This window comes from Emys orbicularis, chromosome 7 (assembly GCF_028017835.1).
Source record: "Emys orbicularis isolate rEmyOrb1 chromosome 7, rEmyOrb1.hap1, whole genome shotgun sequence".
Classification (NCBI taxonomy): domain Eukaryota; kingdom Metazoa; phylum Chordata; order Testudines; family Emydidae; genus Emys; species Emys orbicularis.
In genome coordinates, this window is record NC_088689.1 from 90935059 (window position 1) to 90952732 (window position 17674).

At 48.3% G+C, this 17674-nt stretch overlaps 1 protein-coding gene across 1 annotated transcript in view; it reads left to right on the forward strand.

The window, feature by feature from the left end:
* Window positions 1–17674, forward strand: part of SLC6A11 (solute carrier family 6 member 11) — a 184365-nt gene that overhangs the window by 81798 nt on the left and 84893 nt on the right. The gene's annotated exons all lie outside the window — the stretch shown is intronic.

Sequence of the window (17674 nt, forward strand, 5' to 3'; positions counted from 1 at the left end):
GCGGTTATGACATTAGATGGACCCAAAGATGTAATGGAGTTGAAAAAGAGGTTTGGGACTATTTGTCAACATTCGTTTTTTGAAGTACTCCCCTCTGTCCGGTGAACTGTAAAACATTTTCAGCAAAAGTATATTTTGACATGACAACACAGTGAGCCTTCAAGTTACTTCCCTGTAGCTTCTGAAGCTATTGAATCATGTAAAGATCACCCTAATGAAATAGTATGGCTAGGTAATAACTAACAACTGGAAGGGGACAGTCACGTTTAAAGACATTTGGAAAAATAGATCAAGTTGCTGATTTTGAACTTCTTGTTACTGAAATGTAGATACTTGTTGTATAATAAACACAAGTGATTGGGAAGTGAAGGGAGAGCAATGGAAATAAAATCTGACACCCCTATTTGTCTGATGAAGTAGGGTGGACTAACTGAGAAAACTATTAGGATTCCATGAAGTTCTGGTCTCCTTGTTCTTTGAGTTGTTCTCCGCCACGTATAATAGACCCATATACTGCAATGACTTTAGTAAGCTTGCTCAATTGAAAGTCAGTTCACAAATCTGACTGTCAAATGTTTATCTGAGAACTTGAAAAGTTTGCTTTGTCCAGTTTTGATTAGGATTGTTCTGCCTTTCTGCATATTTTTGACAACTGATGTTATTCAGAGAGTCTTAATAATGAGTGCACATTTTGCATTCTTCTCCTGCAATACATCACAATGACTTTCCCCCAGTGTCGAATTCCTGAGGGAGCCAGAGTTACCAACCTCCAGGGCTGCACAAATCTAATAAGGAGAGGGGGCAGGCATGCTCCTTAAACATTGCTGCTTCTGTTTTCCAAGGGGTGCATGGGAGGCCTGTTAACAGGATTTGTGCATGTACGTGGATTTCTCACATGCCACTGTGAACACACGTCCCCCATCCCTTGTTTATTCATGGAAAAAATTAATAGAAAGAGGGTATGCAAGCTCTTTTAACCCAGGGCAGCAGTAGCTTGTTTGTCAGTTTACAAGGGGTTTTTACATGCCTATTTGCTATACCATTTCCATTTGTAAAGAAATCCACTGTTGCCATGGTGATTGCCGAGCACACATCGTGTTATGGTTCTTAGGCAGCCTTTGAAACACAGGGAACCTTCTTAAAAGACATGTGTAGCCCAGTAGTGTGCCTCCCACTCTGCTGTTGTATCTAGGCTAAGTTTAGAATGTCTTGGGAGGGGAGTATTCAGTGTTACACTTTCACAGGTGAACTTTCCCCCCATTGCAAAGTGATTGCAATCAATCTATATCTATGCTTCATCCTGCATTATTTAAAAAAATGCAGCCCCCGCCCCTCCTTATAGATTAGGAGAAAAGAGTGAAGTTGAGACTGAGATCTAATGAGAAAAATGGCAAGATGGTGTAATGGAGTGGAGCGGGTTGGAAGTTTTTGACAACACAGTTTTTTGATGAAACATGCAATTTTGTCAAAGCCAGAACATTTCCCAGAGAAATATCGACTGGGATGGGGAAGGTTTCTGGGGTCCTCGTTGAATTCTCTGGCTACTTCCCAAGAAAGGGACCCAAAGGGAAAGCCCAACTTTCAAGCCAAACCCAGATGTTTTGACATAATTGCATTTCACAAAAGCATTTGAAAGGTTTTGTTTCCTTTCTAATGCGGAACAAAAACAGAAACCTTGAAAGTTGTCATGGGATGGAATTATTGTCCTCCAGTCAGTTCTAGGATGGAGTGTTTAAAATCGAATTTGGAGTGTCATCCAGTTTGGAAGTGCTGCTTTGTTGCAGTCTTTTTAGTAGTCAAAGAATAGGAGAGATGCTGACACTATGTGTATTAATGTATAAATATTGAATGTTTGCAACATATGAAATTCTTGCATTGTGAAACTAAGTGCCATAAACTAGATAATTATGGAATCTTTTCCAAAAGAACCAAGAGGAAATCAATGGGACTAAACTTCACATTCATGCTTCCAGTTTTTGTCTTTACTCTTGTTTATTTGGATTTACTCCACAATTTTCAAGTATAATTCATGTGTGCTCGTAAAGGTTGTTTTCCTCTTCAGCTGGAGGTCTGTTTAAATACCGTTCCAGGGAGACTACTGTGTTTCTGTGTTAGGAGAGCAGTATTTGAACCACAGTGCCAAGTATGTTTACTGTGGATTAAATAAATTAAGTTTCTCTTCAAGGCACAGTTTAGTGTGAAGTTCTTGCATCTTTTGTCTTTGTGTGATTTGCATTCCATGGTTTGTTATAGCTTTCTAAGCAGCTATTCATCTGTCTTTTCAGTTCCTCTGAGCTTTCAAGTGCTGAGTTCTCTACCTCATTTTTATATTCTATCTTTTCAGTATGGCTGGGTCCTCATGCTCTGAAAATGCCAGCTTTTGTTCCTTCTATCTGTAAAGCTTATACCAATCACTTTTACATTGTCATAGCAGAGTGCCAACTCTGCTTTAGTTAAGGTTCAGATGCACTTTCAGTTTAAAGGATGACTCGAAATGTTCTAAATACTTATTTGGATTGTCCTGAAATTTCCTCATTCTAATTTGCCTCATCAAGGTGCTGGGTATTATTTGTGGGCCCAATTTGAGGTCATTTGAGCAAGGAGTTCCTGGGATACTGTCCCCCTGAAAAGAATCCAGCATTTTATTAAATCACTTTTTCTGCGTGCGCACCTGGGACTCAAACTCTGGCTCTGATTGTCCCCCAACTGATCTCAGTCACTCTACATTGACCTCATTAATTACTTGGATGAGAGAGCGGAGGGTATGCTTGTAAAATTTGCAGAGGACATGAAGCTGGCAGGAGTTGCAAGCACTTTGGAGGATAGGATTAGAATTCAGAATGATCTTGATAAATTGAAGAATTGGTCTAAAGGATTAAATTTAGTAAAGACAAGCGCAAAACATGGATTAATCAACTAGCATTGATTAACTAGAGGGAAGATGAAAAAATTAGGATAATGTAATTGTGTTTCCTGAACAATGGACCTGAGTATGCTTATAGGCAAGGCATTCCTGATAAGCAGCCCCCTAGCGTGAGGGGCTCAGAACTTTTTTAGATTCTTATAACTTGTTTGGTGCAGAGCTAGGGAATATGTGGGGATGGGAGCAGTGAGGGGCCAGGTGGGAGGTAGGTGGGAGCAGTGCTGGGAGTGTGGGGGTTATGAGGGTGCAGAGAGGATTAGGGGTGGAGAAGTGGGAGAAATAGAAGAAGAGGTTTGCCGCTGTGGCAAGGGGAGATTACGGGGAGGGAGGAAGGGTGAGATACTGGGCAGGGGAATATGGGGTGAATGGCTGGCTGAGTTGGGGAGCACAAGGGCCTATCAGCCCCACATTATCGCCTCCCACATTTGTGCTGGGATACTGGGGGCTCTGATGAGCCCTTCTCCCTGACCCCTGAGTGTGTGTCAAGATCTTGGGAGCCCTGCTTCTCTTGGAGGGGCGGTCTGAGCCCCTCTCTCTATCCCCCATGTGAGCTGGAATCTTGCAGGAAGGGCTGACCCTTGGAGGAGAGTAGTCTAGGTCCCTCTTCCTGGGTCCTGTGTGCCATGATCTGGGGAGTCCTGCCAATCAGGATGGGGAGCTGAGAACAGATATGCTTGGCGCATACTCCAAGAACACTGTGCTGAGGAGCTGAGAATGGGCATGTCTGACGTATATCACAGGGCACTGGGAAGGGAAGGATGAGAATATCCAATGAGATTAATGAAGCAGGTCACACCTCTCAGAGGTATTGCTTCAGGCAGCATTCATTTCCATGGGGTGTTCTCATTTAGCTGAGAGCATCTCATTGAAACAAATGAATGGACCACTTTACATCTCTCTGAGGCCTGGTCTGTGCTAGGAAATTAGGACGGTCCATTCCCATTTTACAGATGGGAAACTGGGGCAAGAAGGGTTAAGTGACTTGTCCAAGGTCACACAGGAAGTCAGTCATGGAGCAGGGAATTGAACCCCCAAGTCCCAGGCGCTAACCACTAAGCCATCCTTCCTCTCATGCCTCCTCCCACATCTGTCCCCCACTTCACAAAATGTCCTTACTGTCTCCATGCTAATCCCTGCACTGTTCCTGCATCCTCTACCCCGCTCCTCCACCTGCAGGTCTCATGCTGATGCCTGCCTCTCTGTGCAGAGGATGGTTGGGGAGGGAGAAGCAGGCTGTGCTGCACAGACAGAGAGATGGGAGATGAGGAGATGATGAAGGGGCAGGATAATGTGCAGCCAGTGCATTCTGCAGCTAGCTGAATTGTTGCCAAGGAGCCAGAGGCAGAAGAGTGGGAGAGTTGGGCTGTGGAAAATGGGGGTGCTGAGAATTCTTTTTTTAAATAACAAGGAAATTAAGCAACAGAGGGTCCTGTGGCACCTTTAAGACTAACAGAAGTATTGGGAGCATAAGCTATCATGGGTAAGAACCTCAAGGGCTCAGAAACTTAATTAACACAGAGTGAAGGTTGCCCACTGGTGGCTAGTGGTCTTCCAGGATGTAGAGTGGCTAAACTTACATTGCTGAAAACCAGGAAATGACACGTTAAGGTACAAGCCACCCCCACATCGCAACCTTAACTCTGTCCTCTTTGAGCAATCCCCAGTATGCCAGTTATACACACACAGGCACTCTACCCTTACAGATGCCTTCTGAGACATTGCCTTCACTAAGCCCTGGCGACCGTTGTCCTGTATGCCACCTGACGGCTGACAATCCCCATGGCGAGAGAACACTTGTCTACACCTCTGTGGAGATGACCTACAAAACTCAGTGCTGAAATGACACACACTTGATCCCTCAAGGTACAAATGCATCTTGCCTCGTATTACAGTCACTGCTCTGCCAAGCTGCTCCATCTAATCCCTCCACCATTCAGTCAGGGCCGGCTCTAGGTTTTTTGCTGCCCCAAGCAAAAAAAAAAAACCTCTGGGAGCACAACTGCCAAAGCAAAACAACAACAACAACAACAACAAAACCTCCGGGAGCGCAACTGCTGAAGTGTCCGGAATGTCACCCCTGAAATTGTGCCGCCCCAAGCACGTGCTTGGTTTCCTGGTGCCTAGAGCCGGCCCTGCATTCAGTACAGCTGCACCTAACACAGTGAGCACAGCTGGAGTGCATGCAGATAAATGATGGAATTCAAATCTGTGGAGCACGACTCAAGCAACAGCACATACCCTCTGAACTTCCTCCTGTCTATTTATTATGGCATCTCCTCCCCCTTACTGAACCATTCCCAGTGGCTATTGCCAGGTTGCGTTGTGGGGAGGGTGGCATGTAGCTTAACTCTGTATTTCCTGGTTTTCAGAGGTGTAAGTTTAGCCACTCTCCACATCCCGGAAGGCCACTAGCCACCACGGGGCAATGTTAACTCTTCATTAATGAAATTTATGGGCATTTAATTATCAGTTGTACCTGAGCATTCCTTGGCTTTGTTGTCCAGCTCTCTTTAGAAAGAGAGAAGCGGATGTAAACAGCAGAGCTTGTAACAGATCCCAAATATGGGTTCTCTGTCCCATGGAATAGTGCTGGGGCTTGATCTAAATGGCTGTAGTAAGGGTGTGGGAGGGGAGGTCTCTATCTCAGGTTTCAAATAGCTTCAGCTTCTGATTAAATAAACACCTGTAAGATGAATTTTGAGTGCCAGTGCGAAGAGCTGCGGTGAAAGCCCTGGGGATGTCAGTTCTCTATTAACAGCGTAGGTAGCAGGAGTACAAACTGCTTCACACTCTCCTGCTAATGTGTCTGAGACCTGGCTTACACTAGAAAATTAGGTTGGTTTAACTACAGTGGTCAAGGGTATGAAAAATCCACACCCTGAACAGCGTAATTAGATCAGCCTAAATCCCCATGTAGATAGCGCTAGGTTGACAGAAGAATTCTTCTGTAGACCTAGCTGCTGCCTCTCGGGGAGGTGGATTACCTTTGCCGATGGTAGAACCCCCTCCTGTCAGTGTAATTAGTGTCTACGCTGAAGCGCTACAGTGGTGCCACTATAGCGTTTTAACTGTAGACAAGCCCTTAATTCTTGTGTTGGAGGGGTTGCTTCTAGGAAAGAAGAGGGTAGTTTGGTCTGTTTTATTGATTAGGTCCAAAAACTCTCTGTTGAATCTGCCAGAAAAGGTGACAACTGTGGTAGAGGCTATAGACACGGACACTGGGAACTGGACTGAGACCACCAGCTCATTCCACCAGCTGTCAGACAACTTTGGTTACTGCTTCTAGTAGTAGCTGGCAACCCTGGGCAAAATTTTTGCAGTCCATTACAGATCCCAAGAGCCATTAAGTTGCCAAACGTGTACTGTTATATTTGGACAGTGGTCACTGACAATAATGATAGACTGAATGCCTTAATAGGCACAAAATGATACTCTTTCCATTAATTTTTCTTTCGGTTATATAGTAAGATGTGCTTCATGGGCAGGGTATGTGTAATTAAATGAAAGTGTAGGCCCTGCTATATTGAACAAGAATTGGTACTTCAGTGAAGTAGTGGTACTTTTGAGAAGCAGTAGATCAGAGTCTAAAACTTTTTTAAAAAACTCTATCTCCTATATATAAAGGCATCAGTAACAAAATGTGTATTGGTGACCATCCACATGTGTTCTGACTCTATACCTGTTATGGACAAGAATTGCAATGAGGAGTTCTAGCTGAAGTAGAAAAGGGTGTAGGGTGCAGGCCAACATGATACTGAGCACTCTGGCCCTTATGCACTTAACTTTAAGTGTAGGAGTAGTCCCCTTGAAGTCTGAAGCTCAACACCCATCCTCTGAGAATCAGGTCCCTTTAAATAATCTCAGTTTGGCCACTGAAAATCACTAGCCACTTTTGAAAAATTAGGCCATGGGGGGCATTAGTGTCAGTGCTAGGATTAGAACTCACGATTTCCTGGCTCCATTTGGTCCTTTATCTTATGACACACATCTTACAGTAGCAATTTACATTAGCACTAAAGCTGATGATTCCTAAAATAAGAGAGGCAGAGAAAAACAAACACCACTCGTTTACTGTATGCTTGTATGTTAATTACGGGCTGTCCACCTGCTGTTTTATTCATTCTAATTGCTATTATTATTTTTAATGAAAATATTCATTATAGAAATTAGCTGAGAACAGTATCTTTAGGGAGGAATATGTCAGCATATCTAGAGTCACATAACCGTCTCTGAACAATAAATGCGTCCTACAACGCTGAACAACTTTAATTAACCCTTGATTTGGGAGTGTATCGTGCATTACTATACTTGTCCATGAGGAGGGAATGCAGTTTGTAATCTCCCTCGCATTTAAATACATGTAAATGTCATGCATATGAAAATAAATGAATGGCAGGGCAAAGTCTTTAGGAAGAGGACAGGCGTCAGCTTAGATACATCTACAGCACCTGAACTGTCTCAGTGCAGCTAGAATGAATTTTAAAATGCATCTGATGCTTCTTGAGTGGTGGGAAGTTATAGATCTTGCAATAAAACAGAGGGTGTTTATAGAATGAATGGCCATCAGCTCAGTCTCTTGTTTGATAGGAGGGGGCCATGTGGTGAGGAGAAGGGGGCCAATAGCTCCCAACGCCCCAGTTGACTTCCATTGGTATTTCTCTCTGCCCCACTGCTGCTCTGCTCCATGGACCTTCTGAAGAGCAGAGCATCAAAGCCTCCACACCTTCTCATACTCTGTAAAGAGCAGCAGAATGAACAAGGAAGACATAGGAATGCAAAGCAGACAGGTAAAACTGATGGATGGTACAACGACAGTGAATAGCAAGTGGATTATTTGTTGTAAAGTGTGTCTGGGAGCCTAGTGGTGGGGCTGACCCAGAAGGACTGTACTTGGCGATATCAGAAGGTGAGATTGACAGAAAAGTCCAGAGTATGGAGGGAGGCAGTGACAGGAAGGAAAGAGAAGGGGAAATTCACTTAGTCCGGAAATTTAAAAAAAAAAATCACAATAAATATTTGGGTGGGTTGGAGGGAATATGTAAAAATATATTCACAAGTTAAAAATATTATTCACAACATGTGTGTATGTATATGTATATGTAAGTGAATACAGCAGAACCTCAGAGTTATGAACCCCATGGGAATGGAGGTTTTTCGTAACTCTGAACAGAACGTTATGGTGGTTCTTTCAAAAGTTTACAACTGAACAATCACTTAATGCAGCTTTCAAACTTTACTATGCAGAAGAAAAATGGTGCTTTTAATCATCTTAATTTAAATGAAACATTCGCAGAAGCAGTTTCCTTATCTTGTCAAATCTTTTTTAAACTTTCCCCTTATATTTTTAGTAGTAGTTTATGTTTAACACAGTAATGTACTATACAGTATTTGCTTCTTTTTTTTTTTTTTTTTTTTGTATCTGCTGCCTGATTGCATACTTTCGGTTCCAAATGAGGTGTGTGGTTGACTGGTCAGTTTGTAATTCTGTTGTTCGTAACTCTGAGGTTCTGCTGTATCTATCTACATGTGTACACGTATATTCATATGGGCACACACAACCACGTGATACATAAAATGTAACCACCAAGATACGAGTTCACAGCAATTAACTAATACCAAAGTAACCATAACATGCACGTGCACACACAACCTTAACAAAACCTGCGACCAGATGTGTGATGTAGTACAAAGATAACTCATGATCTCATGTTTGTCCCATTTGTCGCCTGTGTCCCTACTGTTCAGAGCTGGGACCATGTCTTTATTTAGCTATATGTTTTGGTGCTCAGTGAACAGTCATAAATAAGAATAATACCTTACGCTTCAGGCAAAGCAAATGTTCAAGTGGCAGCACATTTGGCATAAATATATGTGAAAGATAAGCATGATGTTTTTACTTTAAAACTCCAGTGCTTCATTCAGAAATTGGTCCAATTGTTTTTGAGTTTCAGGTTATCTTATTATCCTGATAAAAAACTTTATCCTCTCCCTCTATCAAAAATAGCATATCATTACTTCTTCAAGCGTCCATATAGCTAAAAACTTCTGCACAAGCAATGCTTAAAGAAAAGATGATGCAGCAAAGTTGTTAGTGCTTGTTATCTAATTATACTTGTTATAGTGAGGGTATATGACAGGTTTTAGGATCTTGTGTAGATGTACAGAGCTATTATGCTATTGGAATAAATCATGTATTGTACAAACTGGGAGGATAGTTTAGTATTTATCTACCTTCCTTTAGATGTTAACTTCCAGATTTTTAAATGCTTCCATGTTTTTAGCTACATTATCTACAGCAATAACACCATTCTTGATATTTATCTCTAGCAGTGGAAAAATACCTGATGAGATTCAACTCTCAGCATTGGAAGCGAGCAACTATTACAATTGTATTGCCATCTTGAGGCTGAATGTGAGATATGTTTTAATGATAGAAGCAAATAACAGAATTCTCTTCTAGCTTTAAAGGTGGGAGTAAATGAATAATGTTACATTTTAATGTGTATTTCCAGATGACTATAGGAATGGCTCTGTTTGGTTTAAGCAAGAAACAGTGTAAGAAAGGTCATGCACCTTTTATATAATGTTTACCAGAAAGAAAAAGAGTCTCTATTTGTATGGCAACTGCTTGGATTCATGGGCAGCAGACTGTAAAACTGCATTTGTATATATTTACCCATGCTGATGCTCTTGATGATGGCACCTCTATGCCTACAAATTTCCTATCTCTAAGCACTCACCATATGCTGCCGGGGTTAGCAATGGGGCATGAGTGGATCCTAACTTGACAAGTGAAGAACAATTGATTGGAATGTATTCTCAACCCCCTCCTTGCCTACAAAGAGAGAGTACTGATGGGAAGGACTCAAAATCCTCTATGCTTTAAAATTAAGTTTTTAAAGGGGAGATCCCCTCCGAAATATCCAGTTGCTGCAGTGCTTAATCATCCAGGATATTAAAAGAGAGAAACTTGCACAATAAAGAAGAAATTGATCAACCTTTTACTGAACACATCCTTTGAAGTGGTAAGAAAAGATCCTTAGTTCTGAAGAAAAGGGTGGACATAACACCTTGGAAGCATGGTTTGAAAAGAGGTCACCCACCTGAAAATGTATGAGCCTTCTAACACTGACAGAGTCAGCTACACCTTTGCTGATTTACTGCCTTGATGCTGATTGCATACGTTTATGCAGCCAATTTTTCAAAGACTTAAATGGAAAAAAATAGTGAAGAGAAGAGGACAATATTCTGCTCTCAGTTATACTCCTGCAGCCGTATTGGATCAGATTTCCCACTAAATATGTATGTTTTGCTTACAGTAGAACCTCAAAGTTATCAACACATCGGGAATGGAGGTTGTTCATAACTCTGAAATGTTCATAACTCTGAACCAAACATTACCAAACATTTGTTCTTTCAAAAGTTCACAAGTGACATTAACTAAATACAACTTCAAATCTTCAATATGTGGAAGAAAAATGCTGATTTTAACCATCTTAATTTAAATGAAACAAGCACAGAAGGTTTCCTTCTCTTGTCAAATCTTTTTTTTAAACTTTCCCTTTATTTTTTTAGTAGTTAACACAGTACTATACCATAGTTGCTTTTTCTTTTTTCTTTTGTCTCTGCTGCTGCCTGATTGTGTACTTCCAGTTCCTGATGAGGTGTATGGTTGACTGATCAGTTTGTAACTCCGGGGTTCATAACTCTGAGGTTCTACTCTATTTGACTAATTTCTTGTATTTCTTGTATTCTTTGCCTCACTGGGAGTGGTCACAGGGTGACACTGGCTCTTTAAGAGGGAAGAGGCCAGTGTACTTATGACTAGTCAGTTGACTCCCAATTGGGCTTAAGAGATGGCACCTGGGCCACAAAGAGGAGGTGACTGGGTGAGTCAAAGCCTGTGAGAAGCAGGAGATGGGTAGGTGAAAGCTGCCTGATACCCAGAGAGTCAGTGCCTGGGAGGACTTGGAGAGAGGCAGGAAAGCAGCAAAGAAGAGCTGGCAGGAGTTGCTGGGGAGAGAGCTGAGTTTGGAAGGAGAGCAGTAACTGTGCACCACCCGAGAGGCGCTTGGAGGAAAGCTGTTGGTCAGAGCTGACCAAAGCTGGGGACCCCTGACAAGTGGGAATCTCAGGCAGGGGCCCCTTGGAAAAAGGGAAGGTCTGGCTTTGGCAGGGCAAGCTGAGCCTAGAAGCAAGAGGGTTGTTGCAGAGGGCAAATCCCCCTCAGCAGGGATAGGATTCCCAGGCAGGGACCTAGAGGAATGAAAGCGGTAGGGGAGGAGCCCTCAGGGCAAAGACTCCAGTAAAGGGCTGTAAGAAGACTGGTCACTGTCAGGCAGGGAGTCCTAGAGAGTGAGGCCCTGGATTAGGGGCCAAAGGACCTGACAACACAGTGCTGCTGTTGATTCCAGGATGGGTGAGCTGGGGGTGATGTCCCTGGAGATGGGAATGGGAAAAACCTATTGTACCTTTATATGTTTACTGTGGCTTTGTCAAGAATGGTTTTATTCTGAGGGTTTGGGGGGAACTACTGGACTGGTATAGATGAACAAATTATGCCCGGAGGCGGGCTTTGTGTCAAACACTGAGAGACGGTTCCTTTCCTGGGCCAGCAGAAGGGGAATGAGGCAGGCACATCTCTTGAATTGCATGCTGGCTCAGGAGGAGAGCATCCTAGGCAGGGCTGCTCTAGCAGCATGATTGACATCCGAGCAAATTTTGAGACATGGTAAATTCTAGGAGGGAGAATAGAAATGTTGGAAACCTGTGCAAGCTTCAGAGGGGGGTGTGAGGGTTTACGCCCCTCCTTACAGGGCAGCATGGCCTAGTGGCCAGAGTCCATAGGATAAACCCTTGTGGCAGGGCAGCATGGCCTAATGGCCCAAGTCCATGTAACCGCCCCGGGTTGCAGGGCAGCACGGCCTAATGGCCCAAGTCCCTGTAACTGTCCTGGGTTGCAGGGCTGTAGGATCTTACTACTGGCTCAGCGAGGTGGTCCTACCGAAACACACTGAGGCTTACCGGGGTCAAGGTACCAGTCCGTCACCTCCCCCGGGTCACTCCCTACCGGCTTGGGAGTTGGGGTCTCCCACGGATCCCAGGGTTCTCCACGAGTCTCCGGATCCGTCGCCTCCTCTGGTTCCTCCCGCAGTAGGGGTTCGTGACGGCCTGTAGAAGCCTCTGTTCCTGGCAGCTTCAAGAGCGTCGGCTGGTCCTCTGCAGGAGCTTCCCAGTTAGGTCCTTCCCCTGCGGCCGCCAGCCCCGAATGAGCTGAGGTCCCTCCTTTTATACTCAGTGAGCATCTGGAGCATGCCCAGTATGAACGGGGCGGGACTTCCTCTGTCAGAGCTACTGGTCTGACGTCGCTGGGGCTAGTGCAGGGCAGGGCTGCCCCGTCACACACCCTCCCCCTTAAGAGGAACCCCTCTGGTTGGTCCGCCCCCTGCTCCCCCTGTCTGGAAAAGAAGTCCGCGTTAGCGTGTGCCTTACCCGGGCGATGAAATACGCGGAAGTCATAGGGTTGCAGCGAGAGGTACCAACGTAGTATCCGGGGGTTCGCGTCCTTCATATTATTTATCCATTGTAAGGGGGCGTGGTCTGTGATCAGCCTGAAGTTATTCCCCAACAGATAATAACGTAGGGCGTCGATGGCCCATCTCACTGCCAGGGCCTCTTTCTCTATTGTGGAATACCGTTGTTCCCGGGGGAACAGTTTACGGCTTAACTACAGTATCGGGTGTTCTTCCCCGTCCAACTCCTGGGAGAGTACGGCCCCCAGGCCTACTTCCGAGGCATCTGTCTGAAGTATAAATTCTTTTGAAAAATCTGGGTGTCGCAGGACCGGTTCATGAGTGAGTCGTTCTTTCAGAGCTTCGAAAGCTTCATTACACTCTTCCGACCACTGCACTTGTCGAGGCTGTGAGTTCTTTGTAAGGTCCGACAGGGGGGCGGCTATGGATGCAAAGTCTGGCACGAAGTGACGATAATATCTAGCTAGGCCCAAAAACTGGCGCACTTGCTTCTTCGTCTTGGGGACGGGTACGTCTCTGAGGGCTTGCACTTTGCTGATTAGAGGTGTCAGTTTCCCACCCCCTACCGTATATCCGAGGTAGGTTACCTCCTCTTTCCCGAGGTGACACTTCGCCGGGTTGGCTGTAAGGCCGGCTGATCGAAGGGCCTGCAACACCCTAGCCAGATGGCGTAGGTGGTCCTCCCAGTTGTCGCTATAGACTACGATGTCGTCTATATACGCCGCCGCATACTGGTCGTGGAGTTGTAAGACCTTATTCATCAACCATTGGAATGTAGCCGCGGCTCCGTGTAGCCCGAATGGCATCGTTATAAATTGGAAGAGGCCGAACGGGGTTGAGAAGGCAGTCTTCTCCCGGGAGTTTGGGGTGAGGGGGGGATCTTCCAGTATCCCTTGGTTAGGTCTAAGGTTGATAAGTACCTCGTTCCCCCGAGCCGCTCCAACAATTCATCCACCCGCGGCATCGGATATGCGTCGAAGCGGGAGATAGCATTGACTTTTCGGAAGTCAATACAAAAACGGGTAGTCCCGTCAGGCTTTGGGACTAAGACGATGGGGCTGCGCCACTCACTCTTTGATTCCTCCACAACGCCCATCTCCAGCATTGTCTCCAGCTCCTTTCGGACGGTGTCCCACATCTTCCGGGGTAACAGCCGGTGGTGGTCTCTTACCTTCTGACCTGGAGTGGTTGCTATATGATGGCTCGTCAGAGCAGTTCGCCCAGGGTGGGCAGATAAAACGTCGGGGAACTCCCCTGTCAATTGCTGTATTTGCTCTCTCTGTATAGGGGCGAGGCCCACCCCTAATGTCACCGGCCTCGGGTCCGGGGGGTCCCCTACTAGGGGTCCGAGTTCTGATTCCGGGGTGGATGGGCCGATGAGCAGGGCTTCCTTGGTCTTCCAGGCCTTCAGAAGATTTACGTGGTATATGCACGTCTCCCTCCGTCGCCCCGGTAGCCGGACCTCGTAGTCTACTGGTCCAATCCTCCAGATTACCTCGTAGGGTCCCTGCCATTTGGCTAGCAGTTTTGATTCTGCCGATGGCAACAAAAGCAACACCCGATCCCCGGGACCGAAACTCCGTCCCCTAGTTCCTCGGTTGTAGAGGCGTTCTTGGTTCGCTTGTGCCTGTATCAGGTTCTCCCGGGCGAACGCACCTAGCGTTCGTAGCCGTTCTCGGAGTTGCAACACATATTGGGTGGTCCCGAGGACTCGGGTCTCCTGGGCTTCCCATTCCTCCTTCAGGAGGTCCAGGATCCCCCGGGACTGCCTGCCATACAGGAGTTCAAAGGGTGAAAATCCCGTCGATGCCTGGGGTACTTCCCTGATGGCGAACAGCAGGGCTGGCAACAGGGTGTCCCAGTGCGTAGGGTCCTCCTCCACGAACTTCCTTAACATGGATTTGAGTGTACCGTTGAAACGTTCCACCAGGCCGTCTGTCTGGGGATGATAGACAGACGTCCGGAGGGTTCGTATATGGAGGAGGCGGCACAATTCCGCTATCAGTTTAGAGGACACGTTCGTGCCCTGATCCATCAGGATTTCCGCCGGTATCCCGACTCTAGCAAAAATCTTCACTAGTTCGGTAGCAATTGCCGGCGCTGTGGCCGTCCTCAGGGGTACGGCTTCAGGGTAACGCGTCGCGTAATCCACTACCACTAGGATGAAGCGATTTCCTGTCTTACTTCTGTCCAGGGGTCCAACCAGGTCCATCCCAATCCTTTCAAAGGGTATGCTGACGACTGGCATAGGGATCAGGGGTACCCGGGACACACCTTTTGGTCCCACCAGTTGGCATTCTGGGCAAGACGCGCAGTAGTCTCGCACCTCCCGGTGTATGCCAGGCCAGAAGAACCGACGAGCTATCCTCTGGAGGGTCTTCTCCCGCCCCAGGTGCCCAGCCCAGGGGTTAGCGTGGGCTAGACGGAGGAGGCTTTGTCGCAGCCTTCGAGGGACCAATACCTGACGGAATGTCTCCTGGGCCTGTGGTTCCTGTACTACCCGGTACAGGCAATCTTGCCATATTTCAAAGCGTGGACCCTGTGGGGGCCCAGGGGTCGAGCCTTCGTCGGGACCAAGGCTGGTGGCCTGTTCCCAGGCCCTACTTAGGGTCGGGTCCTCTCTCTGTTCTTGCACAAAGTCCACATCCCGTTCCAGTTCCATTTGAGCATCCTCGACTGACCGGGTCCTTACAGGGGGGTTGGTTGTGGGGAGCTCTCCCGGAGCCGATGTCCCTTCTCCGGGGTCATCCCGTGGCGTGCGTCCAAGCAGCCCCACTCGTGGTGGCCTCAACCCATTGGTTCATGGGTCGGGTGGTTGGTACCTCCGGAGAATCTCCCCGAAGTCCGGCCAGTCTCGTCCCAAGACTACCGGGTAGGCCAATCTGGGGGCCACGCCCACGCGAAGGCCCCCCTCCCGGTGGCAGACTTCTATCTTCGCCCAGGCCGAGGGGTAAGGGTGGATGTCCCCATGTACACACTGTAGATGTATCTGGGTGTCAGAGAGTTTGAGGTTGGGGACCAGCCCCTCACGTATGAGGGTCTGGCTGCACCCCGAGTCCAAGAGGGCATTGGTGAGGATCCCCTCGACCCGGACGGGGACCACGAGCTTTCCCAGTCCTCTCTTACGGGCCCTTCTTCCGGCGACCCAGGCTTGTCCATTGCAGTCCATAAATGGGCAATCCCGCCGAAAGTGCCCCTCTTGTCCACACTCCCAGCACCCCTCTCGGGCCGTGGCGGGTCCCGGGCCTCCACCAGGTGGCCTCCCTCTCTCTCGTGGGAGCGGGTCCCTATGGGTCGTTACCCGGGCTGCCCTGTGTCTGGGCTCTGGACTGGGGAGCTTCAGGGTCACGGAACGGGCGCCGGACGGTGGCTCCTGAGCCCCTGCTCTCTGGGGATTCTCTTTGCCCAGTCCGCCCCTTTGTCCGTAGCTTCCTGCTGTCTGGGGTGTCGCTTCGGTCCCCTCAGCGGACAAGTAGTCTTCCATCAAGGTCACTGCCGCTGAGAGGGTTGCCGGTCAGTGTCGGCGTACCCAGGCCATTCCTCCCGGGGGCAGGATCTAGGTAAACTGCTCCAGCGCCACCATCTCCGCTACCTGGGGTCCGGTTAAGCCTTCCAGGTTCAGCCACCTCCAACAATGGTCCTGTATCCGTTGGGCCACAGCCGGGGGCCGGGTCCCAGGAGGGTACTGTTCTTTGCGGAGGCGTTGGCGATAGGTCTCCGGACTAATGCCGGTGTGGTCCAATACGGCCGCCTTCACCCGGGTGTATTCTAGGGCCTCCCGGGGGTCGAGGCTACGGTAGGCGGCCTGGGCCTGTCCCGTCAAATAGGGAGCTAATAAAGTGGCCCAGTGCTCGGGGGGCCACCTGGCGGCGGTCGCCACCTGTTCGAAGGTCACCAGGAATGCCTCTGGGTCATCCTCTGGCCCCATCTTAGTGAGGCGTACCGGCAACTCCCCTACATTCTCCCTGGGTTCGGCCCCAGCAGACACGGGGGCTGTGGCTCCTGCCGGGTGTAGTAATGTGGCTATCTGCTGCACCAGGCGTTCTTGTTGCGCCTGCTGTTGGATCACCAAGTCCCGGAGGAGCTGCTGCTGTTGCTCTTGATGCTGAGATATCAGCAGCTGCTGCTGGCTGGCCATCTGCTGCATCATCTGCACCTGTTGCTGCTGCTGTTGGGCCGCCTGCTCTTGCTGCCGGTCCAGCATCCACTTTAGGAGCTTCTCCGTCTCCATCTTGGGGTTTAATGGGGTTCCCACGGTTAAACCCTGTTCTCACGGACCTTTCAGCAGGCCCGGATCGTTGCCCACGCTCTCCACCACGTGTGAGGGTTTACGCCCCTCCTTACAGGGCAGCACGGCCTAGTGGCCAGAGTCCATGTAACCGCCCCTAGTTGCAGGGCAGCACGGCCTAATGGCCCAAGTCCATGTAACCGCCCCTGGTTGCAGGGCAGCACGGCCTAATGGCCCAAGTCCATGTAACCGCCCCTGGTTGCAGGGCAGCACGGCCTAATGGCCAAAGTCCCTATAAGCGCCCCTGGTTGCAGGGCAGCATGGCCTAATGGCCAAAGTCCCTATAAGCGCCCCTGGTTGCAGGGCAGCACGGCCTAATGGCCAAAGTCCCTATAAGCGCCCTTGGTTGCAGGGCAGCACGGCCTAATGGCCAAAGTCCCTATAAGCGCCTCTGGTTGCAGGGCAGCACGGCCTAATGGCCAAAGTCCCTATAAGCGCCTCTGGTTGCAGGGCAGCACGGCCTAATGGTCAGAGTCCATATAACTGCCCCTAGTTGCAGGGCCGTAGGACCTTACTACTGGCTCAGCGAGGTGGTCCTACCGAAACACGCTGAGGCTTACCGGGGTCAAGATACCAGTCCGTCACCTCCCCCGGGTCACTCCCTACCAGCTTGGGAGTTGGGGTCTCCCACGGATCCCAGGGTTCTCCGCGAGTCTCCGGATCCGTCGCCTCCTCTGGTTCCTCCCGCAGTAGGGGTTCGTGCCGGCCTGTAGAAGCCTCTGTTCCTGGCAGCTTCAAGAGCGTCGGCTGATCCTCTGCAGGAGCTTCCCATTAGGTCCTTCCCCTGCGGCCGCCAGCCCCGACTGAGCTGAGGTCCCTCCTTTTATACTCAGTGAGCATCTGGAGCATGCCCAGTACGAACGGGGCAGGACTTCCTCTGTCAGAGCTACTGGTCTTACGTTGCTGTGGCTACTGCGGAGCGGGGCTGCC